Source organism: Callithrix jacchus, chromosome 10, assembly GCF_049354715.1.
Source record: "Callithrix jacchus isolate 240 chromosome 10, calJac240_pri, whole genome shotgun sequence".
NCBI classification, from domain to species: domain Eukaryota; kingdom Metazoa; phylum Chordata; class Mammalia; order Primates; family Cebidae; genus Callithrix; species Callithrix jacchus.
Window position 1 is genome coordinate 35,428,297 of NC_133511.1, and position 17,800 is coordinate 35,446,096.

General features: G+C 47.1%; 1 long non-coding RNA gene across 1 annotated transcript; it reads right to left on the reverse strand.

Annotated features, from left to right (window-relative positions):
• Window positions 1–7,761: 7,761 nt before the first annotated feature.
• On the reverse strand, window positions 7,762–17,364 carry LOC118145746 (uncharacterized). The gene is made up of 3 exons (XR_004731123.3): window positions 11,881–17,364; window positions 10,281–10,417; window positions 7,762–10,076 (listed from the first exon to the last, which is right to left on the reverse strand). It is a non-coding gene; the product is annotated as an uncharacterized LOC118145746 (long non-coding RNA).
• Window positions 17,365–17,800: the final 436 nt, after the last annotated feature.

The following is a 17,800-nucleotide window of genomic DNA, read 5'->3' on the forward strand; positions in this document are numbered from 1 at the left end:
AATGGAAGCACTTGGGTAGGAGTTCAACATTTTCAAACAATTAAAGGCAAAAGAAAAGATTTTCAACAAAACGTCCCAGCTGGGGGTGGGTTTCTTAGGGTCCCCTCGGTGGCCACCCTGGATGGACCTGGGTGTGCACACATGCCATCAGCACCCTTGGCCGTGGTGCAGAGAACAGACTCCTGCAGTGGAAATGCTGGCTCCCTTCAAGGCTGAGTTGTGATCTTGGGTAGCCTCCCAGCCTGAGCTTCCAGTTTCATTTATTTTTAATTTAATTTAATTTAATTTATTTATTTATTTTGAGACAGAGTCCCACTCTGTCGCCCAGGCAGGAGTGGTGTGGGGAAATCTCAGCTAACTGCAACCTCCACCTCCTAGGTTTAACCAATTCTCTTGCCTCAGCCTCTCAAGTAACTAGGACTACAGGTGAATGTCACAATGCCTGGCTGCTTTTTTTAAATTTTTAGTAAGGACAGGGTTTCACCATCTTGGCCAAGCTGGTCTCAAACTCCTGACCTTGTGATCCACCTGCCTCCACCTCCCAAAGAGCTGTGATTACAGGCGTGAGCCACTACACCTGGCCCCAGTTTTATTTATAAAAGGGGTGATGTGGCTCCTTCCTGCAGGTGCTCTGAAGGTCACAGCTTACACAGAGGTGGTGTGACTCGTACAGGCTTCCGCAAACAGGGGCCCCACCACCGGTCACCTTTTCTTACCACAGTGCCTTCCTCCTGGGTGACCTCTCCCCCTCCTGCACACCCCAGTAGCTTACTGAGACCTCAGTAATGCTCACTTCCCTTGCAATGGCTTTAGTGGTGTCACCTCAAAATTCTTGTCCACCAGGAACCTCGGAAAATGACTGTCACAGACTAAGTGCATTTGCTTAAAACTTACATTGAGACTGGTCGCAGTGGCTCACGCCTGTAATCCCAGCACTTTGGGAGGCTGAGGTGGGCAGATCACCTGAGGTTAGGAGTTCAAGACCAGCCTGGTCAATGTGGAGAAACTCAGTCTTTACTAAACATACAAAATTAGCTGGGCGTGATGGCGCATGCATGTAATCCCCGCTACTTGGGAGGCTGAGGCAGGAGAATTGCTTGAACACGGTAGGCAGAGGTCACAGTGAGCTGAGATCATGCCACTGAACTCCAGCCTGGGCAAAAAGAGCAGAACTCCATCTCAAAAAAAAAATAAACTAACAACAGCAACAACAACAATAAAAACCCTTTTACATTGTACCTGATTGTGGTGGTGCACACATTGTACCTGGTTGTGGTGGTACCAGAGACTCAGGAGGCTGAGAAGGGAGGATCACTTGAGCCCAGGAGTTTGAGGCTACAGTGAGCTGTCACTGAGTCACTGCACTCCAGGCTGGGCAACAGGGCGAGACCAGGTCTTAAGAAAACAAACAAGGTGTTCCTTACAAAAAGGAATCGAAAGCAAGGTCTTGGACAGATACTTGTATTGTTCACTCATGTCTACAGCAGCCAAAAAGTGAAAGCGACCTGAGCGTCCATCAAGAGATGGACAGATAAACACAGCACTGTGCATCTGTATGATGGAATATTGCTCAGCCATGAAAAGAAAGGGAATCCCCACACAGGCTGCAACAAGGATGCACCTTGAGGATGTCAAGGTGCTTCTTTACTCAGTGAGAGAAGCCAGACAAATAAGGACAAATCGGGAGGGTGTGGTGGCTCATGCCTTTAATCCCGGCACTTTGGGAGGCCAAGGTGGGCAGATCATGAGGTCAGAAGATCGACAGCAGCCTGGTCAACATGGTGAAACTTCGTCTCTACTAAAAATACAAAAATTAGCTGGGTGTGGTGATGTGCACCTGTAATTCCAGCTACTTGGGAGGCTGAGGCAGGAGAATCACTTGAATCTGGGAGGCAGAGGTTGCAGTGAGCTGAGATCACACCACTGCATTCCAGCCTGGGTGGCAAGAGTGAAAATCCATCTCAAAACAAACAAACAAACAAAAAATCTTGCTATAAACAAAACTAAAAGAAACACACACACACACACACACACACACACACATACACACACACACACACACACCAGACTGGGTATTTTAAAAACAGCTGACAAAGAGAGACTTTACACTCTACAGGAAAGTTTCTCCCACTCATAACTGTGGACATCAGGACTGGATCCCTCTCTGGGGTGGGGCCATCCTGAGCACTGCTGGATGCTGAGCAGCATCCCTGGCCTCCACTCACTCCCTGCCAGGGGCACCACCCCCAGTCACACTGAGCTATGATCACCCCACTGCACTCCAGCCTGTGCAACAGAGTGAGACTCTGACTCTAAAATAAAAATAATAAGAATATAAGAATCATAATTCAGAGCCACGAGTGGTGGCTTACATCTGTAATCCCAGCACTTTGGGAGGCTGATGCAGGTGGATCATGAGGTCAGGAGTTTAAGACCAGCTTGGTGAACGTGGTGAAACCCCGTCTCCACTAAAAATACAAAAATTAACTGGACATGGTGGCAGGTGCCCGTAATCCCAGCTGCTAGGGAGGCTGAAGCAGGAGAACCACTTGAACCTGGGAGGCAGAGGTTGCAGTGAGCCAATATCGCTCCATTGCACTCCAGCCTGGGCAACAGTGTGATACTATGTCTCAAAAAAAAAAATTCATTTGTAAAAATAATAAGTAAGTAAAGCTGAAGCTCTAACATGAGGCTCATCCAGTCACAGTGGGCTTTGCACTGGGGCATCCACCTGGCCCACCTCCACTCAGGAGCCCTCAGCCCCTCAAACCCTGCTGGTGGGACAGGGGACCCCTCTAACAGGCCCCTAACTTCCAACAGACCCTACCTTGGGCTTCCCCAGGTTGCACCTTAGCCGTCTATATCAGGCGTCCCCACGCAGCGCCGGGTGTGTGCACAGATCCAAGGGTGTTAGCCCAGCAGGGCCCTGTCCATGGGTGCTCGATCACTAAAACCATGACGCAGACAGAAGGAAAATTCACATTCAAGGGCCCGCATCATCACTGTCCTAGGCAACGTACTCCAACCCCTGCTACAGATGGTCATGGGAGGGTCAAGGTCAAGCCACGGGTTGGCAGAGACATCCTCTGTGGCCTCCACTTGGTTCCACCATGACCCCTGCCCCCCAGCGTCTTACTGTAGGTGACTGTCCCTGCCTTGTGTGCTTTGAGCCAAAAGCGGCCAAGGCTTGGTGAATCGCTGATGACAGGGTGACAGAATCGGTGCTTTATCCCTCGCTCTGTGGGAGGCTGACTGTTCAGGAGGTTGCTTAACAACAGACACACACACACATACACACACACGAGAGGCAGTTGTGGGCTGCACACTGGCTCGGGGTGCCCAGATACATGCGCCCCACTGATAGATTTCTGGCCTCGGTGATCGTAGACGTGAGCCTCTCTGGGTAGGGAGACTCCAATCAGTAACGTCAGGTGGTTGCAATCATAGATTTGAAACAGGGATTCGCTGAGAGGACATCTGTGGGCCTGAAAACATGGGTCTGTGTACCAGGGCCTGAGTGGGGGCTGTAGTAGTCTGGCGGAGAAGACAACAAGAGCCTACCCTCAACTCACCTGGGAGGCAGCTTCTGCACCCGGGTTTCTCCCACTTGGCACTGTGGGCATTTGGGGCTGAATCCTCCTTAGTTGAGGGGCTGCCCCAGGTGCTGCAGGGTGCTGAGTGGCACTCCTGACCTCCGACCCCTGGCATCTGTCAATTGAGGCAGCCACAATTGTCTCCTGGGTGCAAAATCGCCCCCGATTGAGACCCCCCATGATAGGTGATTCCACGGACCCCCAACAGACTCTGCATTCCATGATCCTCTACCCTGCTGAGTTTCCAGGAGGCTGCATGTGTTGAAATCCACACCCTAAGTGAGGAGAGAGAGAGGAGAATCCCAGGAGCTAGGGGTACCCTGGTTTACATTGTCTGTCATGTCGGGAGTTTATTCTGGTTCCCACTGTGAGCAGGAAGATAACTCGATATTTCCCCCCAGATAATGAACCCAGAGTTTCTCCCAGTCAGCACTGTGGACATCTGAGGCCAGATCATTCCTTGCAGTGGGGCCGACCTGGGCACTTTGGGGTGATGAGCAGCGCCCCTGGCCTCCACCCACTCCCTGTCAGGGTTTTCCCCCAAGTCATGAAAACCACAGATGTCCCAGAAATTGCTCAGTGTCCCTGGAGGTGGGGTCAGGATCACTCCAGGTGATCCCCTGCTATTCAAGGTCAAGGTCACATTCAAGCTCCCCTGCCACCAGGAAGCACCACCTTGTTCTGGGCTATAGATGCGGAGGCTGCAGGGTATAGGCTTCTGGGCCCTGGAGGCTGAGGCAGAGCCCCTGATTTCAACACAGCACCCCTTGTGGGTTGCACGCATTTTCTAGGGGGTGGCAGCGGAGGGCTATGTGACCCAAGAGCAAACGTTTTCAGGTTCTGGTGTATTTCTTGGCAATTCTTTCAAGGGAACAACTTGTCCATGAAAAGAACTGAAAATAATGTGAATGCCGACATGCCTGGAACACGATGAAAGCTGATGGCCAACCAGGGGAAATAAATCTGCCTTAACTGGCAGCAGGGACTAGAGTTTGCTCACTGCACAAGTCGTTATTGAGATAAAAGTCTCTGGTAAAACTCTCAGCAGAAATGCAACCAAAAAAACTCCTTGGATGAACAAAGAGCTATCAGAAAAACATGCACTGCAATGTGGAGGTCAGGGACTTTTGTACTCCACGTGGCAAAAAGCAAAAAGGCTGTAGAAATGCTTGTCCTGGAACAGGGGTTTCCACTGGGCTTCTGTGGATGTGGGAGCTGGATCATTCTCTGGGGTGGGGCTATCCTGGGCACTGTAGGGTGCTGAGCAGCGTCCCTGGCCTCCACCCACTCCATGGCAGGGGCACCCCCCAGTTGTGTAACCACAAATGTCCTCAGACATTGCCCTAGATGAGTGAGGATGGAGTTGCAGGTGGGTGTAGGTGGGTGCAGGTGGATGTAGATGGGTGCAGGTGGGTGCAACTGGGCCCAGGTACCCCGTGAACTCATCTCCACCTGTACCCGCTGCATCCTCAACCGCACCTCCAGCCCCATGTCTCCTAAGCAGGTAGAAAGTCTGCAGTGCTGAACATGAGAGACCCTACCTTAATTTGTGAGAAAAAAAAAATAGGCCAGGCCCAGTGGTTCATGCTTGTAATCTCAACACTCTAGGAGGCTGAAGAGGGTGAAACACCTGAGGTCAGCTGAGGCAGATGGATTACCTGAGGTCAGCAGTTTGAGACCAGCCTCACCAATATGGCAAAACACTGTCTCTCCTAAAAATACAAAAATTAGCTGGGCATGATGGCACATGCCTGTGATCCCAGCTACTCGGGAGACTGAGGAAGGAGAATTGCTTGAACGCAGGTGGCAGAGGTTGCAGTGAGCTGAGATCGCATCACTGCTCTCCAGCCTGGGTGACAGAGTGAGACTCTGTCTCAATAATAATAATCGCTGAGTGCAGTGGCTCGTGCCTATAATTCCAGCATTTTGGGAGGCTGAGGCAGGAAGATCATCTGGGGTCAGGAGTTCCAGATCAGCCTGACCAACATGGAGAAACCCATCTCTACTGATAATACAAAAATTACCCAGATGTGGTGGCACAAGCCTGTAATCCTAGCGACTTGGGAGGCTGAGGCACGAGAATCACTTGAACCCGGGAGGTGGAGGTTGCAGTGAGCCAAGATCATGCCACTGTACTCCAGCTTGGGCAAAGAGAGAGAAACTCCATCTCAAAAAAAAAAGTCTGTTCCCCACTCACATCAGACATCATGATAAACCCCCAATAGGGCAGATGGTGTAAGCCAGGGGAACCCCAGCTCCTGGGATTTGCCTCCTCTCTCCCTCCTCACTCTGTGTAGATTTCAATGTGTGCCACCTCCTGGGACCTCAGAAGTCCATATGATCATGGGACGCAGAGTCTTTTTGGTGGTCCATGGAATCCCCTAACCCAGGGGACTCTCAACTTGGGGCGATTTTTTGAGACACAGCCTCGCTGTCAATCAGGCTGCAATGACACGATCTCGGCTCACTGCAACCTCTGCCTCCCAGGTTCTTCTGCCTCAGCCTCCCAAGTAGATGGCATTACAGGTGCCCACCACCACAACCGGCTAATTTTGGTATTTTTAGTAGAGATCGGGTTTTACCATGTTGGCCAGGCTGGTCTTGAACTCCTGACCTCAAGTGATCCACCCACCTCGGCCTCCAAAAGTGCTGGGATTACAGGTGTGAGCCACCATACCCAGCCAACTTGGGGTGATTCTGTCCCCTAAGGAACACTGATATTTGGGGACATTTGTGATTGTCACAACTGGGGATGCTTCTGCTATGGAGTGGGTGGAGGCCAGAGATGCTGCTCAGACCCTGCAGTGCCCAGAATGGCCCCACCCCAGAGAACCATGTGGCCCTGATGTCCACAGGGGCAGAGGGGCTGGAGGGAGACCATGTGTTATTTGGGAAAGAAATGGATTCTGCTTCCTGCTCACACCAGACACCAGAATAAACTCCCAATGGGGCAGACGGCATAAACCAGAGGGACCCCACCTCCTGGGATTCACCTCTCTCCCTCCTGCTCAGCAGGTGGATGGGACTCTCCTCTGGCCAAACTGAGCAAGCTCTCACCTGCTGCCACCCAGAAAAGAGGCGCCCAAGTCTTTAACTCACAGGTGAGGATTCAGGCCCTCTGCCCGCCAGGACAGTGACCCCTCCCAGAGCTGGGGAGTGGCAGCCCCAAGTCCACAGCCAGGCTTCACCCCGAGGTGCGGGACATCTGGGAGGGGAATGACAGGCACCCCAAGACCTGATGGTAGGGACAGGGCAGGGTCTGATTCCCATGGCAGGGCCATGTACTCCCCCAGGGCCACCCACCCCAGCAGGGACACTATGCCTTCTATTCTCTGGTCCAAGCTCTGCTCTGCAACACCTGCATGCCCGAGGGTGGGGTGTGTTCTGGGGGTGCAGTTCCTTGACTGCCTCAAGGCCACTCCTGGGGAGCAGAGCCAGTGCCTCCTGCCTCGTCCCAGGCACAACGCCCAGGAACCGCCTCTGGTTTTGGATAGAGAGGCTCCAGGTGTGTGCACAGGGGGCCCCAGGGCATGGCTAACCACCCAGGTTCACCTGGGGTTGGTGCTCAGTGTTGAAGCAGGAAGGTATCAAGCTAACTGCGGTGGCTGTAGTGGCAGAGCTCAAAGAGGGGCTCAGGATTGAAGACATTTGGGATGAAGTCATATGTTTTGTTTTTTTTTTTAGAGTTCTTTTTTTTTTTTTAATTTTTTATTGGATTTTAGGTTTTGGGGTACATGAGCAGAGCATGTAAGACAGTTGCGTAGGAACACACATGGCCAGCACCTGTCCCCACCTGCACCCACCTGCACCCCCATCACCACACCTGTCCCCACCTGCACCTCCTGCACCCCCATCCCCGCCTGTACCCCGCCCCACCCCACCCCCCGCATCTGCATGAACCTCCTCTGCCCCCTGGTGGCCACGACCGTAACGAGATTTGGTGGGGACATATTTGAATCGTAGCATTAATCTTTTTTTTTTTTTTAATTGGATTTTAGGTTTTGGGGTACATGAGCAGAGCATGTAAGACAGTTGCGTAGGAACACACATGGCAGTGTGCTTTTCTTTCCTTCTCCCCTTCACCCACATTTGGCATTTCTCCCCAGGCTATCCCTCCCCACCTCCCCCTCCCACTGGCCCTCCCCTTTTCCCCCCAATAGACCCCAGTGTTTAGTACTCCCCTTTCTGTGTCCATGTGTTCTCATTTTTCATCACCCGCCTATGAGTGAGAATATGCGGTGTTTCATTTTCTGTTCTTGTGTCCGTATAAAGACATCCACAGCAGGCTTTATCCAGCCAGCTGCTTCGAGACTATTTACAGGGTTTGAGGTCTACAGCACATACACTAAACTATTTATACTTCAAAAAGCAATAAAATAAATGCTATTACTATTCTTCCAATATTCCAATATTACTATTATTCCAATACGAATGGTCGTGTAGGCATTCGTAGGATGATTTAGTTCGTTTGGTACTGTTTCTATTCTATCACCATATGAACTGTTTCCTACACAATTCTATATTCAGCTTGGTTCCAGCTGAGCACAAAGCCATCACTGTACTACCCCTGATAGCTGGCACTAGCTCTCTGATGGTGTTATTATTCTGCTGTAGAAGGTGTCCTTAAACTAGAAAAAGTCCACAATCAAGTATCTAGTCATTCAACACTATCAATTCCTAGGTGACATTTTAAAAAATAGTATCTCTTGTTGCAAGAAATGCTGCATCTGTGATTTTAAGTCTCTCACTCAAATTGGATGGAAGTGTTGAATTTCAATCAAAGTGGCCAAAGAAATCCTATTCCTGTGATCCTGATGTCATCCTTTCCGCCACATGTTGCCTGCTCACCGTGTCACTGGAAAGAGCTTCCCTGTGTGTGTGGATGATGTCCAGGATGTTGGTCTGGTGGCCCTGAGCAGCACTAACATGTCCATGAGTGGGTCCAGGTTCTGCCTCAGCTGATTGGCAAAGAGCTCTCCGACAGTGTTGCAGGCATCTCTGGTGAAGTGGGAGCCCGTTCCAGCTCCAAGAGCTGGCTGAGGCTGAAGAATAACTGGCCACCTTCTGATCCTTCTTCTTAAAGCCTGTCACCACCATCTTAAAGCCTGTCACCAACTCACTGGCTATGAAGTTGAGCTGAGTGCCCTGTTGTCCACCTTCTTGGTGAAGCACTCAAAGCCATCAGTCTTGCTCTCCTACTCCTAAAGGATGAGAACCACTACCTGGGGGTGAGCTCAGGGTCAGAAAGAAGCTGGAACTCACCATCTCATCCTTGTCAGCCCTCCTCTTGTCCTGTCTCCAGGCTGTCTCTTCAGTGCTAATAAGACACATCATAAAGTGGCAGAAGATGTGGCACTGTGCCCTCATGTAGAAACTTGCCACGTGGTTCATTCACCAGATTGTGTCCTTTCTGCACTTAAACATAAAGTCCTCCTCAAGATGGCCTGTGATCTGCCTCTTGGCACCCAAAAGGCCCTCAGTCCCATACGAGCCCTGATGCATGGACTGGAACCGCAAAGGCAGCACATACCCTGCTCCCGACCTTGCTGCTCATTTCCTCAATGTGACTCCATTTGTGGCAATTGTTGTACTAAGGTCTGTGCATGCTGGGCAAGGCCAAGCTGGGTCAAAGAGCAACCAGTCACCTCTGCAAGCATGTGCCAGGAACCAGTGGACCAGCCACCAACCTCACTTGCTGCCAGTCAGGGTAAACAAGTTATTCTGCCCTAAAGGTAGAGCCGAGTACCATGTGCTTTTTCGCAGGTCTCCACTCCATAAGCTGTCAGGTGGCAGCCACTCAGGCTGTGGGAACCTAACCATCCCTGCCTCCTTGAGTGGGTGAGGTTGGTGGCTGGCCCACTTGCTCCTGGCATACCCTTGCAGAGGTGGATGATTGCTCTTTGAGCCAGCTGCACCTTGCCTGGCATGCACAGGCCCTCAGTACTGACACACCACTTTGAGTGAGCTTGTTCTCTTGGGGCAAAAAGTTTGGCCAGGGCCGCAGAAGGCTGAATCCCATGTGTGGTAATCCTGGCTGCTGCTTGGTGGGCTTGCAATGGTTCCCCTCCTTTCCCCGGGCTCAGTATGAAGCCCAACTGGGCCAGCACCCTTAAGGTACAGAACTTGTGCCCTAGGAGGGAACTTCTGTCCTACAGGTTGGGTGGGAAGATGTATGGCCTGCTGCTGGCTACCAGGGTTGTAGGGATGCTATGTTCACGCTTCCATTCCGGGACCTCTAAGTGGCCAGTTTCTTCTTTGAGAATGACTTCCCAAGGCCTAGGAGCCCCTGGGGCTGCAGGGCAGCTGGCTGCATGCTTCCCTGGCTTCTTCCATGTTGAGCTGGTCACTACCCACCAAGGGTGGTCAGATGCAGGCACCATGCTGGGGGTTTGACTCTGGACCTTCATCTTGATTACCATGGAGTTGGACTAAGCCTGGTGTCAGAGCCCTGATGGAGTTGTCATGGGCAGTTCTGGGGATGATCTGAGGAGATGCAGAAGGAAATTGCTGTGAGAATGAATGACTGTCAGCCAGAACAGGCACCTGGTGAGTGCTCAGGGACTACCCTCAGAAGCTGCCCAGAGGCCAAAACCACCCATCTGTAGCAACAGTTCCCAAGCCAGGAGGAGGACAAGATAGCAGGTTCCACTAACTTGAGTCTGATCAGTCAGCCATGCTGAGACGTACCTCTCATGAAGAAAACAGTCCTGCAGGCAGAGCCACTGACAGACACTGTTGTACGTCTCTAACTGCTTCACAACACAGACAATGGAGGGCTCAGCAAGGATGACATCATGTGTGACACAACCCATCACAACAGGAACCTGCTTGGGTCAACAGGGCCCAGAGTCAGTGTCCTCTACCCGTGAACTGACATGTGTGCATGCAGTGTGTTTGTGTATGCATGTGTTTGTTCCTCTCTGACCAGGTCTAGCTCCTCCACACATGGGTACACCTGTGTCCTCACTGCTACCACCAGGGCCCAGGGTCAGCATTTGAGCCTCCACAGGTGCTCCCAAATCTCTGCCTTCCGCACCCAGAATGGTCCAAGGGATGCAGACAGAGAAAGGGCACCAGGCAAGGCAGAGAGGGCTGTCACCCTCTCTAGGTGAAACCCAGATTGTAAAGCCCTAGATATGCCCAGCAATGCTGGATTCACCACATCTTCCTACGTCCTCTTCCCTGCCACCCTCCAGAGTTCCCTGACTCACCTTCCCTACAGATGGGAGGCAAAAAGACTCCACAGACAAACTCCTTGCCCAAGCGGCCAGCTGGCCGGATTTCTACTGACCAGGTCCTATTCATCAAGTGCCCACTGACCCTGGTTAAGTAGGCTCCCACTTAAGAGGCTCCACAGACAAAACCTCACTGATTAATAAATATCCCACTGGCCAGGCCCCCCACTGATAAGACCACAATTTACCATGTTGCCACCCACCCCATCCCCACTGAACAATCCTCCATGACTCTGTTCCCAGCTGACCAGGCCCCAGGCCATTAAGTTTCCACACTGGCCAGGCCCCAAGTATACTGTATACACCCCACCAAACATCGTTTATGTTCCACCCACTCAAGCTTTTCATTGTTTATATTCCACCCAATCAAGCTTCACTAATAAGGCCACCATTGACCAGGTCCCCACTGCTCAGGCTTCCAATGACTAGGTCTCCAGGTCCCCCTGATGAGGCCTTCACTGAGGAGGCCGCCAGTGAGCAGGTCCCTGCTGATCAGGTTCCAACTGGCCAGGTACCATGAACCAGGTCATCGCTAACCATGGTCCACTGGCCAGGTTCCATGAACCAGGTCATCGCTAACCATGGTCCACTGACCAGGCCCCTGAGCAGCGGTGCTGGAAGTCTCATTCTAATAGCCCCTCAGTCCACAGACCTTCCCGCCCTGCATGTATGCCCAAAGGTCAGGCCCTGGGAGTTTTCTTGGGACAAGACTTCTCCTCCAAGACACAGGGAGGGATACTCAGCCTCAGGCTCCAGGTGGCCAGCTTCACACTCTGGGTCCATCTCAAAGGAGACACTGAGGTGGCCTGGCACTGCCTGGACATGCCATCTAGCCTATTCCTGAGTGTCAGAGTGGGAGGAAGGGAGGAACATTTGGCAGAGGAGACACCCTGTGCTGCTGGGTCTCCCAGAGCCCTTCCAGCAGAGCCCCAATCTAGAGACACAGCACAGAGGCTGCAGAGAGACTAATCCAGAACGTTTGAGGCTGAGCCAGAGACCACATGAAGACTGTTCCCAGACAGACAGAAGGCCTTTTGCTAGTTTCTTGGTACCTCAGTGCATGCGGCAGTGGTTCTTTCTGTTGGAGACCAGTGAATGTGTGCTGGGAGGGCTTGTCTTGCGATTCCTTGGTGGCTCCACCTCTGCTTCTAAGAAAAATTACTCACTCCAGGGCTGGGGGAGAGAAAATACAAGATTAGCATGTAACATCATGTGCCAGAAAGTAAAAAAGTACTCACAGAGTAAAAGGGCCAAATTAAAAAGACATAAAGTCAGCTTGAAATGTCTACCACTGGCCTAATCTTGGGGCATCTGAGCACCAAAATCATGAGCTTTTCCTTCTCCCTTATTTATTGGTTTTATTTTTCCATGTGGAACAAAAAAGAGAATCAGAAAGTAATCTTTTGGCAACCATCATAGTAATAATTGTTCAAACACAAATCACCAATGAAATGCTAAATCTAGTAGGTTTTGAGGGGTAACAAGATAGTTACAAAGCCTCAACGTATCTTCTCACAAAATAACTGCTGAACTGCAAAAAGGAAATAGTAACATTAGTGGTCAGATGCAGTGGCTCACACCTGTAATCCCAGCACTTTGCCAGGCCAAGGCAGGTAGATCACCTGAGGTCAGGAGTTCAAGACCAGCTGGACCAACATGCTGAAACCCCATCTCTATCAAAAATTAGCTGGGTGTGGTGGCAGGCAACTGCAATCCCAGCTACTTAGAAAGCTGAGGCAGGAGAACACCTGAACCCAGGAGGCAGAGGTTGCAGTGAGCTGAGACCGCATCATTGTTCTCCAGCGTGGATGAGGAGCAAAACTCTACCTCATAAATAAATAAATTGATTAAATTAAATAAAGGAAATAGTAATATACACATGAAAAATGGGTAGCTACTCCTTAAGTCTCCTACTGCATACACTAATAACAATAACATGCAAATTGCAGATAAGCCATCAATGATCTCTACTAAACTACCAATGATGATTTGCTTGTTTGGCTGTTTAAACAGCTGACACTTGGGCAATTTGATATGTAAATTCAGTAACACTAGTTTTCCTTTACAAGAGCCACTTAAAAATTAAAGAGTCTAAATAACATCATTTAAAAGACCAAATAAATTTTCATCATACATATGATACAAAAATATTCTACTTTAGTAAAGACTGTGATGTTATATATTTTAAGAGAAACAATTAAAACATCGTGTAAATAGCCCAGTAATAAAGTTTGATAATCTTTTAAATCATAAACTTTTTCCTTAAACTTTTTGGTTTAGATATTCTCTTCATTAGATGTGGCTCATCAGTGGACCCTAGAGAAGAAGGTAGATGGGAGCAAATGTCCAACACAGAAACAGCTGAAAAGAAAAAGAATTATGTTCTTTACATAAAACATTTCTGTTAACTAACAGTGAGTTTAAAAACTAAAAAGTTGAGAACTTTATCAGAGTTAATAAGAATGAGAATTATGTATGTACCATTACAATACAAAATTAATATTAAATAGAATGTGCTTCTATTTACACCAGGCATTAATTATAATTGTGGTTAAATATCAGAGCTTTTTCCATTCTTCATTCATATACTCAACAGCCATATTTTAAGATACTAGAACCAGTACTGGAATTACAAGATGAATATGGTATGGTCTACCTCTCAACAATCAAACATAACAAATATGCTATAACCTAAAAAAAACAGAGAAGCAGCCAATGTCCATATAGAGTTATAGACACTCTGACAGGAATATAACAGGGCACAATTGGAACACACAGAAGAGACATCTATATCTCAGTTTTGTGTCAGTATTGTAGGCTTTCTGGTGGAGGAGATATACAGATTGAGACCTGAAGGACAAGGAAAAGCTTGCCAGATAGAGGGAAGAGGCCAAGACAAAGACCCTGAGGTGAGGAAGAGCCCCGCAGAGTTCCACTCTGCCCACTATGGGGCTAGAGCAAAGGGCAGAGTGTGGTAAGTGGTGAGAGACAAGGCTGAATAACTGGACAAGAATCACATTGACCTGGGTGTTTTTATTCCATAAGGAAAAATTTGGAACGTTTTCTGAAACAAAAGCAAACCAATGACAAAGTAAATGACAGATTATTTAAAATGTCACCTGTGAAGTGACTGCTTATGATCAGTTATTGCTTAGCTAAGTATTTTAAATGAGTCTGAGGTCTGCTGGCCTTCAATCTCTACCAAAACCCTGAGAACTTGATGACTTCTTGGGAATGTTTTACGCTATGGAACTTGATGAATTAATGGTGCATAAGTACACTCTTTATTGTGAAAGCTTTTGTTTTCACATCTTTCATTAGATGTGTGTAAGAAAAAATACACACATTCGATGTAAGAAAAAAGTAGTAGAATCTACTAACCCAACAATGAAAAGAAATGCTATCTGCTATTTATGGTTTATTTCTAAAATAAACCTCAATTTAATTAATAAATTTTGACAACATATTTTTCCTTGTTTCTCTAATTATTTCATCTACACAGTCCAACTCCATCTAAAATAAGTTAAAAATGCTTAATTTAAATGAGACATTATCATGAGAATAATGCATCACTTACAAAATGCAGCTTTTAGTATTTTTAGTAACTACACATAACTTGAAGTTGTTTAAATAGAAAAATAATCACATAAAATACAATTTCTACGTATTTTAAATTTAGACGAATATGTATCTGTGTAATGCTGTCTAGATTAATCTGGTAAAAATACAATTAATATTGGTCTATTGCATTATATAACTTTAGAAAGGTGTTTTATTAGTACTAAGGTTAAACAATTAAATTTGCAATAAGTGCATTGTTTTGAAATTCTTAGCAAAACTTTGCCCTTCATTAAAGTTTCATCTATTTTTTACTTCAGTAAAGTTCTCCTTAAAAGGAAAGTTCTATTCTCCACTTGCAGTAAACTTTTTTTTTTCTGGTTTGCATTCTAAATTAAGGTGATACCTGTGTAGGTTTTTTCCAAAGATACACTGAGGGATGCTGAGGTTTAAAGTCATTGCCTAGCTGGTCATCATAGGACCCAATAAGGAGTTTTTCAACCCTGCCCCACTCTGTCCCTCCCTGTTCTTATTTTCCAGTGTCTACTATGCCCATATTTATGACAATGTGCATCCGATGTGTAGCTCCCACATGAGTGAGAACAAGAGATATTTGGTTTTCTGTTTCTGTGTTAGTTTGCTTAGCACAATGGATTGCAGCCATATCCATGTTGCAGCAAAGGACGTGATTTTGTCGTTTTTACAGCAGCTTAGTTTTCCACGGTCCATGGCATTTTCCAATCTATCTTGGATTTTCAATCTACCTTGGATGTACCTGGGTTGACTCCATGTCTTTGCTATTGTGAATAGTGCTGTAATGAACATACATGTGCACACATCTTTTTGTTACAATGAATTTTTTTTTTTTTTAAAGACAGGGTTTCACCATGCTGGTCAGGCTTGTCTTGAACTCCCAACCTCAGGTGATCTGCCCGCACTGGCCTCCAAAGTGCTTGGATTACAGGTGTGAGGCACCACGCCCGGCCTGTTACAATGATTTATTTGCCTTTAGGTATACACCTAGTATAGTAATGGGCTTGCTGCATCCAATGGTCACTCTTAGTCCTTAATTTCAAAACTGCACTCCACAGCAGCTGAATGAATTTACATTGCCACCAATGGTGTGTAAGTGTTCCTCTTCTCCACAGCCTCCCCAACAATTGCTTTGCTTTTACGTTTTAACAGAAGTCCTTCTAACTGGTGTGAGATGGTATCTCATTGATGTTTCTTTTCCATTTCTCTGATGATTAGTGATAGTATGGATTTATTAACATGTTTGGTGGCCAAATATGTGTTCTTTTGAAAAGTGTCTGTTCATTTCCTTTGCCCATTTTTTAACGGGGTTATTTACTTTTTGCTTGTTGATTTGTCTAGGTCCCATATGAATTCTGGATAATAGGCCTTGGCTGTATGTATAGTTTGTGAATATTTTCTTCCATTCTGTAGGCTGTCTGTTCAATACCTTGATAGTTTCTCAGGTTATGCAGAAGCTCTTTAATTAAATCATACCTGTCAATTTTTATTTTTCTTGCAATTGCTTTTGAGGACTTAACCGTAAATTCATTGTCAGTGTGTTGGCTGGAAGAGAGGTGATAGGAGAGGGAGGAAGAGAGAAAGAGAGAGTCCCTTAAGGATGTCCAGCCAGAGCCTACCCCTTCCTGTGTTTTGGCACCAAAATGTAAAGTCAGTAGAGAGAAAGAATGAATAGACCCAAAGTTAGGTAAGCAAGTTTTATTAACCTGCAAGGTTACTCCATAACAATCAGAGGAGGCAGCCCTGAGCTTACAAAACTATGGGTTTATATGGGTGAGAGAGGCATAAGTGAAGTTTCAGGACTGAGATAATTTATCAGCTTGTAACAAGCACAAAGATAGTTTGTTGGCCTGTGACAGACTTACAATATGTCATCCTGTGACTTTCATGGCAACAGTTTAAAAAAAGGATTTTACAGGTATGTGTAAAACAGAAATTTACAAGTAAGTATAACAAAAGTTTGTTTCCCATGACCTCTCCTATGCTGCCCAGCTGGCTGTAATCAGGCTTTGCTCAGTCATAGCATGTCTGGAAGTCTTGCTGTGGTGCCTAGATAAGAGTTTAGAAATGTAGCTACAGTGCAATCAGAAGGGGCTGTCAGCTGCTGCATGGAGGGGGTTTTCTAGGGCCGCCTATCCTTAACACATACCTGTTGTAAACAATTATAATTTTCAAATTGTTCTAAAGAGTGCATGTGCTTCTAAGGTGATTTCTACTGAACAAGCAATTCAAACACAGTAGAGAGGAAAGAGAAATAACTATCAGTGATGTGTGGCTCAGCAGGTAACACTTGCTGCCTTCTAAAATGACTTTACTTGTAAGGGTCTGAAGATTCCATTAGAAATACTTGTATTTAATGATCGCCATTCTAACTGGCGTGAGATGGTATCTCAATGTGGTTTTGATTTGCATCTCTCTGATGACCAGTGACGATGAACATTTTTTCATATGATTGTTGGCCTCATATATGTCTTCTTTCGTAAAGTATCTGTTCATATCCTTTGCCCACTTTTGAATGGGCTTGTTTTTTTCCTGTAAATCTGTTTGAGTTCTTTGTAAATTCTGGATATCAGCCCTTTGTCAGATGGGTAGACTGCAACAATTTTTTCCCATTCTGTTGGTTGCCGATCCACTCTAGTGACTGTTTCTTTTGCCGTGCAGAAGCTGTGGAGTTTCATTAGGTCCCATTTATCTATTTTGGCTTTTGTTGCCAATGCTTTAAGTGTTTTGTTCATGAAGTCCTTGCCTACTCCTATGTCCTGGATGGTTTTGCCTAGATTTCCTTCTAGGGTTTTTATGGTGCCAGGTCTTATGTTTAAGTCTTTAATCCATCTGGACCCAGCAATCCCATTACTGGGTATATATCCAAAAGACTATAAATCGTTCTACTATAAGGACACATGTACACAAATGTTCATTGCAGCACTGTTTACAATAGCAAAGACCTGGAATCAACCCAAATGCCCATTGATAATAGACTGGATTGGAAAAATGTGGCACATATACACCATGGAATATTATGCAGCAATCAGAAATGATGAGTTTGTGTCGTTTGTAGGGACATGGATGAATCTGGAAAACATCATCCTCAGCAAACTGACACAAGAACAGAAAATGAAACACCGCATATTCTCACTCATAGGTGGGTAATGAAAAATGAGAACACATGGACACAGAAAGGGGACTACTAAACAGTGGGGTCTATTGGGGGGAAAAGGGGAGGGCCAGTGGGAGGGGGAGGTGGGGAGAGATAGCCTGGGGAGAAATGCCAAATGTGGGTGAAGGGGAGAAGAAAAGCAAAGCACACTGCCATGTGTGTACCTACGCAACTGTCTTGCATGCTCTGCTCATGTACCCCAAAACCTATAATCCAATAAAAAA